A 15,444-nucleotide genomic window follows, 5' to 3' on the forward strand; every position below is an offset into this window, starting at 1 on the left:
AAGATGATTAGAGATACCAAGGGAACATTTCATGCAAAGATAGGCTCAAAAAGGACAGAAATGGTATGGAACTAACAGAAGCAGAAGATATTAAGAAGAGGTGGCAAGAATACACAGAACTGTACAAAAAAGAGCTTCACGACCCAGATAATCATGATGGTGTGACCACTCATCTAAAGCCAGACATCCTGGAATGTGAAGTCAAGTGGGCCTTAGGAAGCATCACTACGAACAAAGCTAGTGGAGGTGATGGAATTCCAGTTGAGCTGTTTCAAATCCTAAAGGATGATGCTGTGAAAGTGCTCACTCAATATGCTAGCAAATTTGGAAAACTCAGCAGTAGCCACGGGACTGGAAAAGGTCAATTTACTTTCCAATCCCAAAAGAAATACTTAATTAAGTTTTTATTTAAATGGTTAATTAACGTTAATTTTTATTTGAAAAATAGTTTAAATCTATTAATACAATGAATTTAAGCAGAAAATTGATTTGAGCTTGTGAATTGTAGAGCCAAGGCATCTGCTACCACCTAGTGGACAATAACTGAATTACAGGAAAAGCCCTAGGTGTGCTCTTTCCCTGGTGGCTCAGAGGTTAAAGCATCTGCCTGCAATGCGGGAAACCAGGGTTCGATCCCTGGGTTGGGAAGATCCCCTGGTGAAGGAAATGGCAACCCATTCCAGTATTCTTGCCTGGAAAACCCCATGGACAGAGGAGCCTGGTGGGCTATACTCCACAGGGTAGCAAAGAGTCCGGCACGACTGAGCGACTTCACTTCATTAAAAAAAAAAAAATTCTGATTCTCTGAAAAACTAATAAAACTCAAACAAAATGATAGATGACAGAAGATAAATAACCATGGAAACATACAAAATATTTTTTAAAAATTTAAGCAACTTCTTTGTACATCATTATGCAAATACATTTGAAAAGTCTGATGAAATACAGTCTATCAAAATTGATTCCATGAGAGTCCCATGGTCCAGTGGTTAGGATTCTGTGCTTTCATTACCAAGGGCCCTGGTTCAATCCCTGGGAAGCGCCAAGAAACTAAGATTGTACAACCTGTGTGGTATGGCAAAAAAAAAAAATTGACTCTAGTTGAGGTAAAAAGTTTAAACAGACTGATGTCCATATTAAAAAGTAGAGAAATTTATCAAAGAGCGATCCTCAAAAATGCACCAGACTCAGTTTCAAATGGAAATGCCATCACATCTTCCAATACAGATAGTCCCAATACATTATTCTAGAAACAAGAAAAAGTTCAAATTCTTTTCAAGAATTAAGCATCAAGTTGATTTCTAAGCCCAACAAAAGCAACCCCGGAAAAATGACAGAGCAATATCACTTATGTACACTGAAGTAAAAATTTTAAAATGTTATTGAACAGGATGCAGTACCACATTAAGATAACAATACACCATGCCCAATGAATTTAGCTGGGGAATACAAGGGTGTTTTGTTATTAGAAAATACATTACTATAATTCACTATATTAATAGATCTAAGTAGAAAAATCCTATGATTATCACCATAAAAGCTGAAAACATATTTGACAAAAATCAACACCTATTCCTGACATTAAAAAAGCACTCAGACTATAGGAATTAATGGATATTTCCTTAATGTAATAAAATACATAACCTCAGTTCTAAAGCAAGAGCTTCCACATTACATAATATTATAGTCACAAAATCTTAAGAGAATCGATGGCAAAAGTAACCATGCAATAAAAGAATTCTAAAGTTAGCAGGATATAAAGCTAACATATAAAAATCAATAGTCATTAGGTACACTAACAATATACAGCTCAAAAATATAATAGAGGAGAAAGTCCAATTTCCAATAACAACAACAACAAAAAATAAACTCTAAGAAATAAACTTAACAAAAATGTGCAAGATTAACATGAGAAAAACTTTAAAACACTACTGAAACACCCCAAAATAGACTTGAACAAATGGAAAGATAGTTCATGCCCTTAAATATAACAACTCTCATTAAAAAGATGTCTGCTCTTCCCAATTTATAAATTGAATGACTCTAAACTTCATGTGGAAAAATAAACGTGCAAGAATATCTTTTTAAAAAAACTGGAAAGAGAAGAACTATAAGGTAAAAGTAGCTTAAACTGTACCAGATATTAAATTATGAAACTTCTATAATTAAAGTTTCATACTGGCACGTGAGTAGACAGAACTGTGCAATAGAATATAGACTCCAGAATTAAGCCTATGTACATATGGAAATTTAGAATGTGATAAAGGTGGCATCTCAAAATGACTGGGGCAAATATATGATCGGAGGACAACTAGGTAACCATTTTTAAAAAGATCAAATTGGATCATACCTCAGATTATACAGAAGAAGAATCTCCAAATGGATCAGCAGTTCTAAGTGTAAAAAATAAAATCATAAAAATGCTGGAAGAAATATATGGTGAAATCCTTTATAACCCAAATGTGGGAAAGGCTTTCTATATATGATTTGAAATCTAGATTCAGTAAAAAACTGATAAAGTTGACTATAAAAATTGAGAACTGTCACATCACAAAAAAGAACACCAAAAGTAAAATCAAATGACAAATCACTAACTGAGGGGAAAATATTTGCAACATTTATCACAGATAATGGGCAGTATCTCTAATATATAAATTATTTTTAGAAATCATGGAAAACAAAGACCAAAGACCCAGTATAAAAATAAGCAAAATATGAACACACAATTCACCCAAATATGAGAGAAAGAAAAAGCTGTAAAGACGAGCAGGTTCTTATCCTGATGATTTATAAGCAGAGTTAGAAGTCACCAACTTCTCTTTTAATAAAACAGTGAATACCAGCAAGCTGGAAGGGCTTTTGCTATACAAACACCTTTGAGTGATACTTAATTGACAACAAAATAATGAGTTAGAAAACTGTGATATAGTCTAATAACAGGGTCATGATTAATGACGATTGAAGTCTTGAAAATAGCACCCACTTGTATTTTTAATTTTGCATTTCTTAACATCTGGCTTTAAAAGTGACAAAGGAAGCACTAAGGACTATGCTTATCTAAGAAACGAAGCAAGACGGGGGTAGGGGGGACAAAACCTCTGTTTTTATTTCTAACAGTTGACTAGACAACATTATGATCTCTATAGCCAATGTTCAATGTTAAGTGGTTGAAATTTAATATTGGCTCCAACCATGAAAACCTGTTATACTATAATTCTCTGACAGCTCAGCCGGGTAAGCATAACCAAAGTGCCACTAGTCACTTGGTGGCAATAGATCCCAATGGTCTTAAAGTCCTTAAAGGGTGGATTTGGAAACTAATTGATAAAGACATTTCATGCAGGTCACAAGATGCTTCAGTTAGAAAGGTTAGCAAAATCCTGAATATCCTTTAAAAGGGCATTAGAAGGAAATAAAACATATCCTATCTTTGTTAAAAACAGTTATGGGTACATTCTAGAACATCCTACTAGGAAAGATCTTTAGAGCTAGAAGAGGTTTAAAGGGAGACGAGAACTGTCAACAAAGTAATAACTAAAAAGATATAGACTGAAAAGAAGTATTATGAGTAATATTAAGAGCCTACTTACTGTTTAGCCATCTGAGCAAGCCACTTCCCCTGTCTTGGCCTCATTTTCTGTGCCTGAACACTGAGCTACATCAGGGGTCAGCAAATTTCCTGTAAAGTGTCAGATAATACATGTTTTAGGCTTTGTGGGCGACTCATTGTCACAGCCACTCAACTCTGTCACTGTAGCACAAAAGCAGCAATAGACATTACACACAAAAAAATAAGCATGGCTTGTGTCCTCATAAAACTTTATTTATGGACACGAAAATTTGGATTTTGCATAGTTTTCACATGTTATGAAATATTCTTCTTCTTCTGATTTTTTGTTTTCAACTGTAGTTTGCTGACTACAAACTGGGCTGGGCTGGGCTGGGCTGGAGGATCCCTGAGCTCCCTTCCTGGTCTGTGTCTCTGTTGATTCAACTGCTCTTGAGTCCCTACTTACCTAACACTGGGGTTATATCTCTCTTACACCTTCTTGTACCTTCTTTTGCAACCTAAAGCAGTTTCTCAAGCTTTATTTACTCACATCCCATTAGATAAGAATTAGAAAGATGTCATATCACATGTGGGCTTCCCTGGAAGCCCAGCTGGTAAAGAATCTGCCTGCAATGCAGGAGACCCCTGGGTCGGGAAGATCCCCCGGAGAAGGGATTGGCTACCCCAACTGGGGTACCCACTCCATTGGCTACCCACTCCAGTATTCTTGGGCTTCCCTGCTGACTCAGATGGTAAAGAATCTGCCGGCAATGTGGGAAACCTGGGTTCAATCCCTGAGTTGGGAAGATCCCCTGGAGGAGAGCATGTCAACCCAATCCAGCATTCTTGCCTGGAGAATCCCCATGGACTGAGGAGCCTTGTGGGCTACAGTCCATGGTGTCACAAAAAGCTGGACATGACTGAGCAACTAAGCACAGCACGTACCATATGTAGCTCAAGATATTTTAAATGTAGCTATTTTTGGTCCTCCAAACATACACAAATATGGGTTTTCAACTTTGCATGTCCTTCCTCTCAACTCACCACATGGAGATTCCCAGGCTTGTCCTCGTGCATTTGAAAATCACTGCCTTACAATCTCTTGGACTTGAAAACTCCCAGTGGGAAAGCCCCCTAAAAGCTTCACTTCTCTTTTCTGCTGGAAAAGAACATCAGTTTTCCACGAACTCCGATGTAAGGGAGGTTGGCTAACTTAAGCTTACTTTGTGAACCAGAGAGTTGCAGGTAAGACATGGACTTGACTACAACTTAGTCCTTTCTTCCTCGTGGTCAGAATCCACAACATAAGTGAAAGCAAGGGTTTCTGCATTTATCCCTCTTTCCACTTCCCCTAAGACCATGAGACAAGATCTAATCAGCTTGATGACCATGTAACTGGTTATAATTGCTATCAATACAAGAATAAAATTTAGGGAATGTACAGTGATGGTCCATCTGTATAAAACGTCTTTAAATTGTTGAGAAAGAGAAAAAAGTTAGCTGCTTTTAGATGTCCAAGCTGGTTTTAGAAAAGGCAGAGGAACCAGAGATCATATTGCCAACATCTGCTGGATCATCGAAAAACCAAGTGAGTTCCAGAAAAACATCTATTTCTGCTTTACTGACTATGCCAAAGCCTTTGACTGTGTGGATCACAATAAACTGTGGAAAATTCTGAAAGAGATGGGAATACCAGACCACCTGACCTGCCTCTTGAGAAACATATATGCAGGTCAGGAAGCAACAGTTAGAACTGGACATGGAACAACAGACTGGTTCCAAAGAGGAAAAGGAGTACGTCAAGGCTGTATATTGTCAGCCTGCTTATTTAACTACTATGCAGAGTACATCATGAGAAACACTGGGCTGGAAGAAGCACAAGCTGGAATCAAGATTGCCAGGAGAAATATCAATAACCTCAGATATGCAGATGACACCACCGTTATGGCAGAAAGTGAAGAGGAACTAAAAAGCCTCTTGATGAAAGTGAAAGTGCAGAGTGAAAAAGTTGGCTTAAAGCTCAACATTCAGAAAACTAAGATCGTGGCATCTGGTCCCATCACTTCATGGGAAATAGGTGGGGAAATAGTGTCAGACTTTATCTTTTTGGGCTCCAAAATCACTGCGGATGGGGATTGCAGCCATGAAATTAAAAGATGCTTACTCCTTGGAAGGAAAGTTATGACCAACCTAGATAGCATATTCAAAAGCAGAGACATTACTTTGCCAACAAAGGTCCGTCTAGTCAAGGCTATGGTTTTTCCAGTGGTCATGTATGGATGTGAGAGTTGGACTGTGAAGAAAGCTGAGCACCGAAGAACTGATGTTTTGAACTGTGGTGTTGGAGAAGACTCTTGAGAGTCCCTTGGACTGCAAGGATATCCAACCAGTCCATTCTGAAGGAGATCAGCCCTGGGATTTCTTTGAAAGGAATGATGCTAAAGCTGAAACTCCAGTACTTTGGCCACCTCATGCGAAGCGTTGACTCATTGGAAAAGACTCTGATGCTGGGAGGGATTGGGGGCAGGAGGAGAAGGGGATGACAGAGGATGAGATGGCTGGATGGCATCACCAACTCGACGGACGTGAGTTTGAGTGAACTCCAGGAGTTGGTGATGGACAGGGAGGCCTGGCACGCTGCGATTCATGGGGTCGCAAAGAGTCGGACACAACTGAGCGACTGAACTGAACTGAAGGAGTTATTTGGCCAATTAAACCAGGTTAAAAGACTCCAAATAGAAGTTTTCTACTGGGAATTTACCAGATAATCTTACCTGTAATGTTCTCTATCCAATCCTTATCACAAAGCTGGTTATGAGTAATGTTATTTTTGCAAGACAGCCAGAGAGAGTGGAGCTCAGGCTCTTAAAACCCCAAGACTGACTCACAGATCATGTCAGAACAATAGAGACCCTGATAAGTCACTATTTGACTTCACTGAATTATAAAACACATTAATGCACACTGAACATTAATAAAAATTAAAGCATATTTTAAAGTTCTAAAGCTTCTGATTATTATAAATTAATTAAGTACCCAAATCACTGATTCATTCCCTTGAAATAGTGAAGGAATGTCAGATACTTTTAAAATAACTTCATGATATTATCAGATTTTATGTGGCTTATGTCCTACAATTCTGCCCCATAAAAATATATGCCAGGATTTGAAGCAATGTAGCTAAGAATGACACTGTTTCCCATTAGTTAGGATTTTGGAACTTTTTATTAATTTTTACAGAAAGTAAAAAAACAAATGAGTGGATATAAATTTCAAACCATAAGCCCAAATATCAAAGGAAATATAACTTGAGTTTCTGTATTTCTATTTCTACTTTGAGCTCTCATCTGATAGAGCAACAGCCTTAGCTCTCTGGGGGCTCCCCTTTCTTACTTTGGGTTGTGCCATTGTTCTAGAGCCTTATATAACAACAAAGGTGGGGGAAGAAGGGTCACCATCTGGCTCCAAGTCTCAAGCAGAGCTGTCCACCATTCCAGTCAGCCTGCCCCTCTGCTGCCACCCCGCCCCTGGGCACACGGATCTCTGCAAGGCTGCCTAGCATCCCACATGCCTGAAAGCAGCTTGAAGTTACTTCCTCTTTTGGGTTTTGCTACCACGGTCCTTTACTCCAGACCCCTGAGATCTCTGTTCATTGATCACTTCCCTTCCCCTTGGCCAGGACAACTTTTTCAAGTCCCCCTTAGGTTTCAGACAAATGCCTTGTCTACCTCTCCCTGTTCTGGAATGTAACCTCTTAGAAACAGAAGCCAGAAAGTCTAGCAGACTTCTGCTTTCTGCCACGGAACATCCCTTCCTTAGGACAATGAGGACAGGGTGGCCATTAGTTTGAATGGGCAAGGGAAATGTATAAGAGCAAAAATACAGACAAGTATCTGAAATACTATCTGACCATTGTTTTATTTTTAAGTATTTACATAGGCTCTTACATGCCTTGCTTGCACAAGTTTTGTATCTCTCATTATCCCATTTACTGAAATAAGTTTGCAAGTTTACTTTCTACTTCCAATGCCATTTTTCTCAATTGAATATCCTCTCTACTTTGGCCCTGTATTTCCCTAATACCAAGCATCCTGGGACTTAAAAGTATAAACTAAACCCAACCCAAGAAATCAGGGCATCTGATCATCTTCACTAAAGAAACTGAAATGCTAGCATCCTCTAGTCAATAAACATACATGGGCAGAAGTTTATACTGAACAATGTTTATGCAGCATTAATTATATAGGCAGAAAATGGAAATGACCTAAATGCTCAATAATGGAGAATTGTTTAAATAGAGGAATCACATGATAAAATTCTATGAAGCTATTAAATCTCAAGTTGTAGAAGAATATGTGATAATATAGAAAAATAGTCACCAAAATAATAAAGGCAATATGAACTGTACAATCACAATTTTGTAAAGTACGCACTTAAATAGAGCCCATTTAAGGCTCTATTTAAGGAAAAAGGCTGGAAAGTTAAAAGGGATCTGTGTTCTGGGACTGTGAATGGTATTATTAACAATAATTATTTTCTTTCCACATTTTAAAATATTTCTACAACTCACATATGTTGTTTTCCTAACCAGATAAATAATGTTACTCAAAAAACTGAAAACATTTATTGAGCTTATGATTTGTGCACCAAGCATATGCTATACCTCAATAAAAAGATTTTAAAAAATAACAAAGATCTTTAACAAGAATAAGAAAGAAAAGAAACATCTCCTGAGATCATCTCAGCCCTGTTTGGGCTTCCTTTCTCACCAAAGAAATCTTGTACTAATTAAATTTCTTGGCTGTCCCATGGAAAACAAGCTCCTGGTTATTTTTTAAATTTTCATATATTACTGTGCTTAAGAAAAATATTTTGCAAACCATAGCTGGCAAAGTTGGCAAAGTGAAAGTCGCTTAATTGTGTCCGACTCTTTGAGACTCCATGAACTTAGTCCATGGAATTCTCTAAGCCAGAATACTGGAGTGGGTAGCCTTTCCCTTCTCCAGGGGATCTTTCCAACCCAGGGCAAACCATATGTACAGTAATTACTGATCCAAAGAGGAAATTGTCCTGTCTCTTCACAACTGACTGCAGAACCAGGAAGTAATCAAAATATGTCATACAGGTTATGTATGTCCTGGTTCACAGGTTAAGTGAGTCATCAAGAGCTTGTTGGGTAAAAATCCAGTCTGACTACTTGTTCTGGACTTCCTAGCTCCTGACTCTACCCTCAGAGCTCTGGTCGGGCTGTCAGACAGCCTCACCCTCTTGCTCAGGCTTGCAGAGCAGAGGATGAGCAGTGATGTTCCCAAGGAGGAGTGGTGCTGGGCTGAGACATGTCTGGTGAAGAATGATGGATGTGGAGGATAAGAACCTGTTTTGCCAAATCTGGGCCTGACTTCACCTATAAGCACCTTTTTTTTTTTCTAGCTGAATCATTTATTAGCTCCATTTGGGTAGTTTCTGTCAATCAGTGATGCCATCCTCTGATGTCTTCTGCTTGGTTTCAGGGTTGCTGCGTAACCAGAGTGGTGGAGGGGGATGATTTCTACGACTTGTGTAAGAACTGGCTAATGTTCCTTTAACTGATCTCTGACACTGAATCTTCAGAGAAAGCCTCAAAATTACATTCTGAGTCCCTGAGCTTCCCAGGTAGCACAGTGGTAAAGAATCTCCCTGCCAATGTAGGAGACACAAAGAGAAGTGGGTTCAGTCCCTGGATTAGGAAGATCCCCTGGAGAAGGAAATGGCAACCCACTCCAGTATTCTTGCCTGGGAAATCACATGGACAGAGGAGCCTAGTGGGCTACAGTCCATGGGGTCACAAAGAGTTGGATACAACTGAGCATACACACATATCACCTCTAGGTCTAAGTGACTTTTAATTAAGTTAGTTTAACTTGTAGGATTTTAACCATCCTCAATTCATTCATTCAACTATTTATTGAATGCCTGGAATGTGTAAGACGCTATGCTAGGCACTGGGGATGATCTGGTGAACAAGAGACAGGTCCCTGCTTATGAAGCTTATGGTTTAGCTAGAAGCACAGACCAAAAAACAAAAGCAAAGCCAACAATCTGCCAAAAGCAAAACCAGCAATTCCAATACACTGTGCTAAGAGTTCTGATGGAGAAGTTACAATCATAATGTACCATAGGAGTATACAGTCGGCAGTAGGGAGAGAAGAAGCTGGGGAGGGGAGGGGAAGTTGGTGGGGGGAGAAGTTAGAGGAGGTTACGTCCCAAGGGCTTAGGTCTTGTGTTAGTTTTCCAGCGCTGCCACACGCAGGACTACAGATAAGATGGCTTAACAGCAGAAATGCGTTTTCTCTCCTTAGCTTGTAGATGTCCACCTTATTTTTCTTCACATGGTCTTCCCTCTGTATGTTTGAATCCTAATTTCCTCTTCTTATAAGGACAACTTGAGAGCTTGTTTGGAAGTTCTAGCAGGGGAGCACAGCTACTCCTATACCCTTGACAGAAGACCAGTCCTCCTCTATCAGGGATGGTGGGCTTCCCTGGTGGCTCAGATGGTAAAGAATCCACCTACAATGCAGGAGACCTGGGTTCGATCCCTGGGTTGGGGAGGTCGGCTGGAGGAGGGCATGGCAACCCACTCCAGTATTCTTGCCTGGAGAATCCCCATGGACAGAGGAGCCTGTCCAGTCTGTGGGGTCACAAAGAGTCACACACAACTGAGTGACTAGCCACATACATAAGGACACCAGTCATATTGGATTAAGGACCACCCTAATTACCTCACTTTAACTTAATTACCTCTTTAAGGATGCTCTCCCCAAATACAGTTGCATTCTGAGGCACTAGGGACTAGGACCTCGCATGAATTTTGGAGGACACACTTTGGCCCAAAAAAGGCCTGAAGGATAAAGAGGTATCAGCCAGCCAAATGGAATCACAGGAAAAGGCTTTCAACACGAGCAGAGAGGCAACAGGGAAGGCACTCGAGAATTTAACAGGAGCCAGATCAGAAAGGGCTTGTGACAACTGTGTTCTAAGGACAATGGAATGCTATCAAAGGGTTTTAATTAAGGAAACAATATGATTTTGTGTTTTGTCCCTAGCAACTAATCCTCCCTTAGAGATGCCAACTTTTAGTGTAATCACCTCACTTTTGATTCAATTGTTTTTTCTTCTTGCCCTTATTTTTCTTCCCTCCTCTATTCCCTGGCTTCTCAGTTACAAATGGTACACGTTTATCTCATTGATATGTTGTAAGGACTTGGCCTGGCTGATTGGAATCCTTTTTAGAATATTGCAGGATGGAATAGAGAATCAATTCAAGATGGAAAATTGAAGGCTGTGGTTAGGGTTGTATGAATTATATTTAAACGCAGATATGTAAGGAATGACAACCAAGGCCAAACAAGGGTTCTATTTGCCATTTCTAAACATGCTTCAGTTGTTCCACAGGTTTTTCAGTTCTGACCTGCTTCCTGGCTCATCCTCAGTTGCAGCTCAAGACAGATATTGCCAAGGCTCTGGCTACCCTTCGTTGTCAGGGGTGCCCTGGTTTTCTTGCCATTAAGTTGTCAATCTCTCTAGAGTCCAACCATTTTCTGTATGAAAACACAGAAAATATCTTCAGCTTATCCAGAAAGTATAAGCCTAGCTTATCCATATGATGAGAAGAAAAGGAAAACAAGAAAAGAAGAATGTGACCCTTACCATTCTTGTACATGTGAAACTATGTGTTATTGTTCAGTTCAGTTCAGTCGCTCAGTCGTGTCCGAGTCTTTGCGACCCCATGAATCGCAGCACGCCAGGCCTCCCTGTCCATCACCAACTCCCGGAGTTCACCCAAACTCATGTCCCTTGAGTCGGTGATGCCATCCAGCCATTTCATCCTCTGTTGTCCCCTTCTCCTTCCCTCAATCCTTCCCAGCATCAGGGTCTTTTCCAATGAGTCAACTCTTCGCATGAGGTTGCCAAAGTATTGGAGTTTCAGCCTCAACATCAGTCCTTCCAATGAACACTCAGGACTGGTCTCCTTTAGGATGGACTGGTTGGATCTCCTTGCGGTCCAAGGGACTCTCAAGAGTCTTCTCCAACACCACCGTCAAAAGCATCAATTCTTCAGCACTCAGCTTTCTTCACAGTCCAACTCTCACATCCATACACGACCACTGGAAAAACCATAGCCTTGACTAGACGGACCTTTGTTGGCAAAGTAATATCTCTGCTTTTGAATATGCTATCTAGGTTGATCATAACTTTTCTTCCAAGGAGTAAGCGTCTTTCAATTTTATGGCTGCAATGACCATTTGCAGTGATTTTGGAGCCCAAAATTAAAGTCTGACACTGTTTCCACTGTTTCCCCATCTATTTCCCATGAAGTGATGGGACCAGATGCCACCATCTTCATTTTCTGAATGTTGAGCTTTAAGCCAACTTTTTCACTCTCCTCTTTCTCTTTCATCAAGAGGCTCTTTAGTTCTTCACTTTCTGCCATAAGGGTGGTGTCATCTGCATATCTGAGGTTATTGATATTTCTCCCGGCAATCTTGATTCCAACCTGTGCTTCTTCCAGCTCAGCGTTTCTCATGATGTACTCTGCATATAAGTTAAATAAGCAGGGTGTTATCATTAGGGAGATACAAATAAACAGACAGACACCAGAAGGTGTTACAGCCTGCTGGCAAAGTGATTGACTGGATTTTCTCTTTCTTTAGGGTTTTTAAAATTATTTAAACTAGTAGTTAAGGGCTTCCCAGGAGACCTGGGTTTGATCCCTGGGTCAGGAAGACCCCCTGGAAAAGGAAATGACAACCCACTCCAGTATTCTTGCCTGGAGAATTTCATGGACAGAGGAGCCTGGCATGCTACAGTCCATGGGGTTGCAGAGTCAAACACAACTGAGCTACTAACACACATAAACTGGTAGTTAAGTCTAGTCCCAGTCCTATGCTTAACAAGCACTGTGAACTCAAAGTGAGCTGCAATTTCAACTAAAAAATGGAAAACTTGACCAAGACATGTTCGGTCAATGATGTTCAAGGACTTCAGATGTCTGTGTTGGATGGTTGACCCCTTCTCCCAAAAGGAAATCGGGAGACCTATGAATTTTCTCACATGTTTGCTGGGCAGATGCTGTGTTTGATAACCTAGGAAATACAGTGGGTAGCAGCCAAAACAGTGTTTGTCATAGAAGAGATTGCAATCAGATTGTGGAGAATATAAACAAAATATGTGTTAATACCTGAAATAACAGGAATATATAGTGCCAACCCAAACCTAAGGGGAACCAGAAAGCTCTGGATGGTGTGGTTTTTGAAAACAGTGTGTGCATGCTAAGTTGCTTCAGTTGCATCCGAATCTTTGTGACCTATGGACTGTAGCCCACCAGGCTCCTCCATCCATGGGATTCTCCAGGCAAGAATACTGGAATGGGTTAGCCATGCCCTCCTCCAGGAGATCTTCCTGACCCAAGGATCGAACCCTCATCTCTTATGTCTCCTGCATTGACAGGCAGGTTCTTTACCACTAACGCCACCTGGGAAGCCTTTTAAAAGCAGTACTGAATGTAAATTTATGAAAAAGAAGATTAATACCCATGCGAAGGGGCATTGTATGAGCAAGAACATGAAGGCAAAAGTGAGGATGAGAAAGAGGAGTGAGAGACACCAGGACTCACCTGGAGGGGAGTTCTGAAGGAGGAGGCTGGCTCAAGAAGGACCTTGAGTATTTGAGTGTAATTTTAAGAATTTAGACTGGATTTGATAGATAACTTCCCTGGTAGATGGGCTTTCCTGGTGGCTTGGATGGTAAAGAATCTGTCTGCAATGTGAGAGCCCTGGGTTCAATACCTAAGTCAGGAAGATCCCTTGGAGAAGGAAATGACTACCCACTCCAGTATATTCTTGCCTGGAGAATGCCATGGACAGGGGAGCCTGGCAGGCTACTGTCCATGGGATTGCAAAGAGTCGGATGTAACTGGGCAACTAATACTGATAGATGACAGGAAATTCCCAAGTTATGGAGCAACATTTTTTAAAGTGAATGAGAAAGAGTTTGATTTTCAGGAGGAACTAGAAGGATAAGACCCAGCCAGGAAGCATCAGCAATAATCCAGTAAGGGGGTGGTGACAGTTTTAACAGAGTCATTCCTGTGAAATCAGGTATCGTGAAGGGTGAATTTGAAAGACCTTGTAAAGTCATAAACTGCCAGTGTATTTGAGTAATTCCTAGCAATATTGCCCCTGGGTTTCTGTGCAATGAGCCTTTAAGTTAGAGGTTTCCAAGACTTCAGTAATATTATGGCAAAACCTCATTCATTCTCTTTAATGCTGTTTCAGTCATTAGAAAGTGCTCTATAAAAATACAGTATTTCTAAATAACATTGAATGCAAAATAAGAGAAGATTTAATGTTTAACCCTGCCTTACCTTCTTTCCTAGGTGGTTGGCTCAGTGCAGGAGAAAAGGAATACTAGGAAGGTTAAAATGGAAATGACATAGAAGGCAAAGGGATTCTACAGATAGCAGAGAAATATTGTTTGTCTTTTGATTAACACTGTGGTGGGGCTATGGCCAACTTCTGTCCTCTATTGATTAAATAGCTCTACCTGCCCAGTCATGGAATCCTCAGCTAGGATTGGGGCCATGGCCTTTGAGCTAGGACAAACGCTTTTTTCTCATTTTGTAATAATTTTATTTATTTATTTTATTTTTGTCTGCACTGGGTCTTCATTGCTGCGTCCGGGCTTGCTTTATTTGCGGTGAGCAGGAACTACTCTCTAGTTGCTGTGCACAGGCTGCTCATTGCGGTGGCTTCTGCTGTTGCCTAGCACAGGCTCTAGGGCTCAAGGGCTTCAGTAGTTGTGGCTCGCAGGCTTTAGGAGCACAGGATCAGCAGTTGTGGGCGCATGGGCTTAGTTGCCCTGTGGCATGTGGAATCTTCTTGGACCAGAGATCAAACCAATGTCCACTGCAATGGCAGGCAGATTCTTAACCACTGAACCACCGGGAAGTCTAAGAACAAACACTTTTAAGGACTGGCTCAAAACATGCCCTCAGCTGAATGTGCTACTACATGAAACCCGGAATCAACTTGCAACTAATTCAATTTGAACAACACATGATCATCTGCCTTAGTTCTTGCCTTGGGCTGTTTTCATTTGTTTTATCTGGACTGGCCATCCAGATTTCCACCTTTTCACCCCCTACCACACCTGTAAACCAAGCATACTAACACTGTTATTTGCTAGGTCTCTAAATTTAAAGCTCACAAGTCTTGTCTGGGGATCTTTCTTAAAATGCAGATTCTAAGGCTCACTCTAGAGAGTGTAATTTAATAAATGTGGGAAAGAGTTCAGAATCTGCATTGAACAAGCATCCCAGGGGATTCTGGTGTAGGGGTCCCCAGATTACGTGTTAGGGTCACTACTAAGCTGAACCCGCAACACTAATCCATGCAGAGTCAAACTCACAAATTAACATTTATCAAGAAACCTTTGAGAGCACAGCCTTAAGTTTATGTATGTGCCATTTTTTACAAGGTGTAAAGCGACGGAAAGCCATGCTGGAAGACACCTATGATCCAAGTGCGTCAGGCAGGACAGAATTTCCTCCCTAGGGAGAGGTGCAATAACACTGATTGCATAATATTACCCCACCCTGGCTTTTATCGTTAGTCATAACAACTGACGGAGCCGACTCCAATACTGCCAGGTCAATTGACGGATATTCAGGGTGTGTAAACCCCTAGAGTTCCCTTCCCTGTCCCCTCAAAGGGCAATAACACAGTGCAACTCAGAAATCAGGCTACTTAAGCAAGGGTCAGACAAGCTTTTCTACATTGTTTAGAGTTCTGAAAAGCCTTTGTGGTTGGTGAAATCAGTTCCTTTGTCCTGCAGAGAAGGAGGAGAAGATGACATGC

General features: G+C 40.7%; 1 protein-coding gene across 8 annotated transcripts in view; it reads right to left on the reverse strand.

Annotated features, from left to right (window-relative positions):
• Positions 1-3,679, reverse strand: part of ILDR1 (immunoglobulin like domain containing receptor 1) — a 283,577-nt gene extending 279,898 nt beyond the window's left edge. For 4 of the 8 annotated variants that reach the window (XM_070798045.1, XM_019954680.2, XM_070798010.1 and 1 more), the window contains exons 1-2: positions 3,591-3,679; positions 2,351-2,393 (exon numbers count right to left, since the gene is read on the reverse strand). The gene's annotated coding sequence lies outside the window, so the exon portion shown is untranslated. The remainder of the gene's footprint in view (positions 1-2,350; positions 2,394-3,590) is intronic. The other 4 variants (XM_070798057.1, XM_070797893.1, XM_070797854.1 and 1 more) reach the window with 2 other exon arrangements.
• Positions 3,680-15,444: the final 11,765 nt, after the last annotated feature.

The sequence above is a fragment of the Bos indicus genome, chromosome 1 (genome assembly GCF_029378745.1).
Source record: "Bos indicus isolate NIAB-ARS_2022 breed Sahiwal x Tharparkar chromosome 1, NIAB-ARS_B.indTharparkar_mat_pri_1.0, whole genome shotgun sequence".
Taxonomy (NCBI): Eukaryota; Metazoa; Chordata; class Mammalia; order Artiodactyla; family Bovidae; genus Bos; species Bos indicus.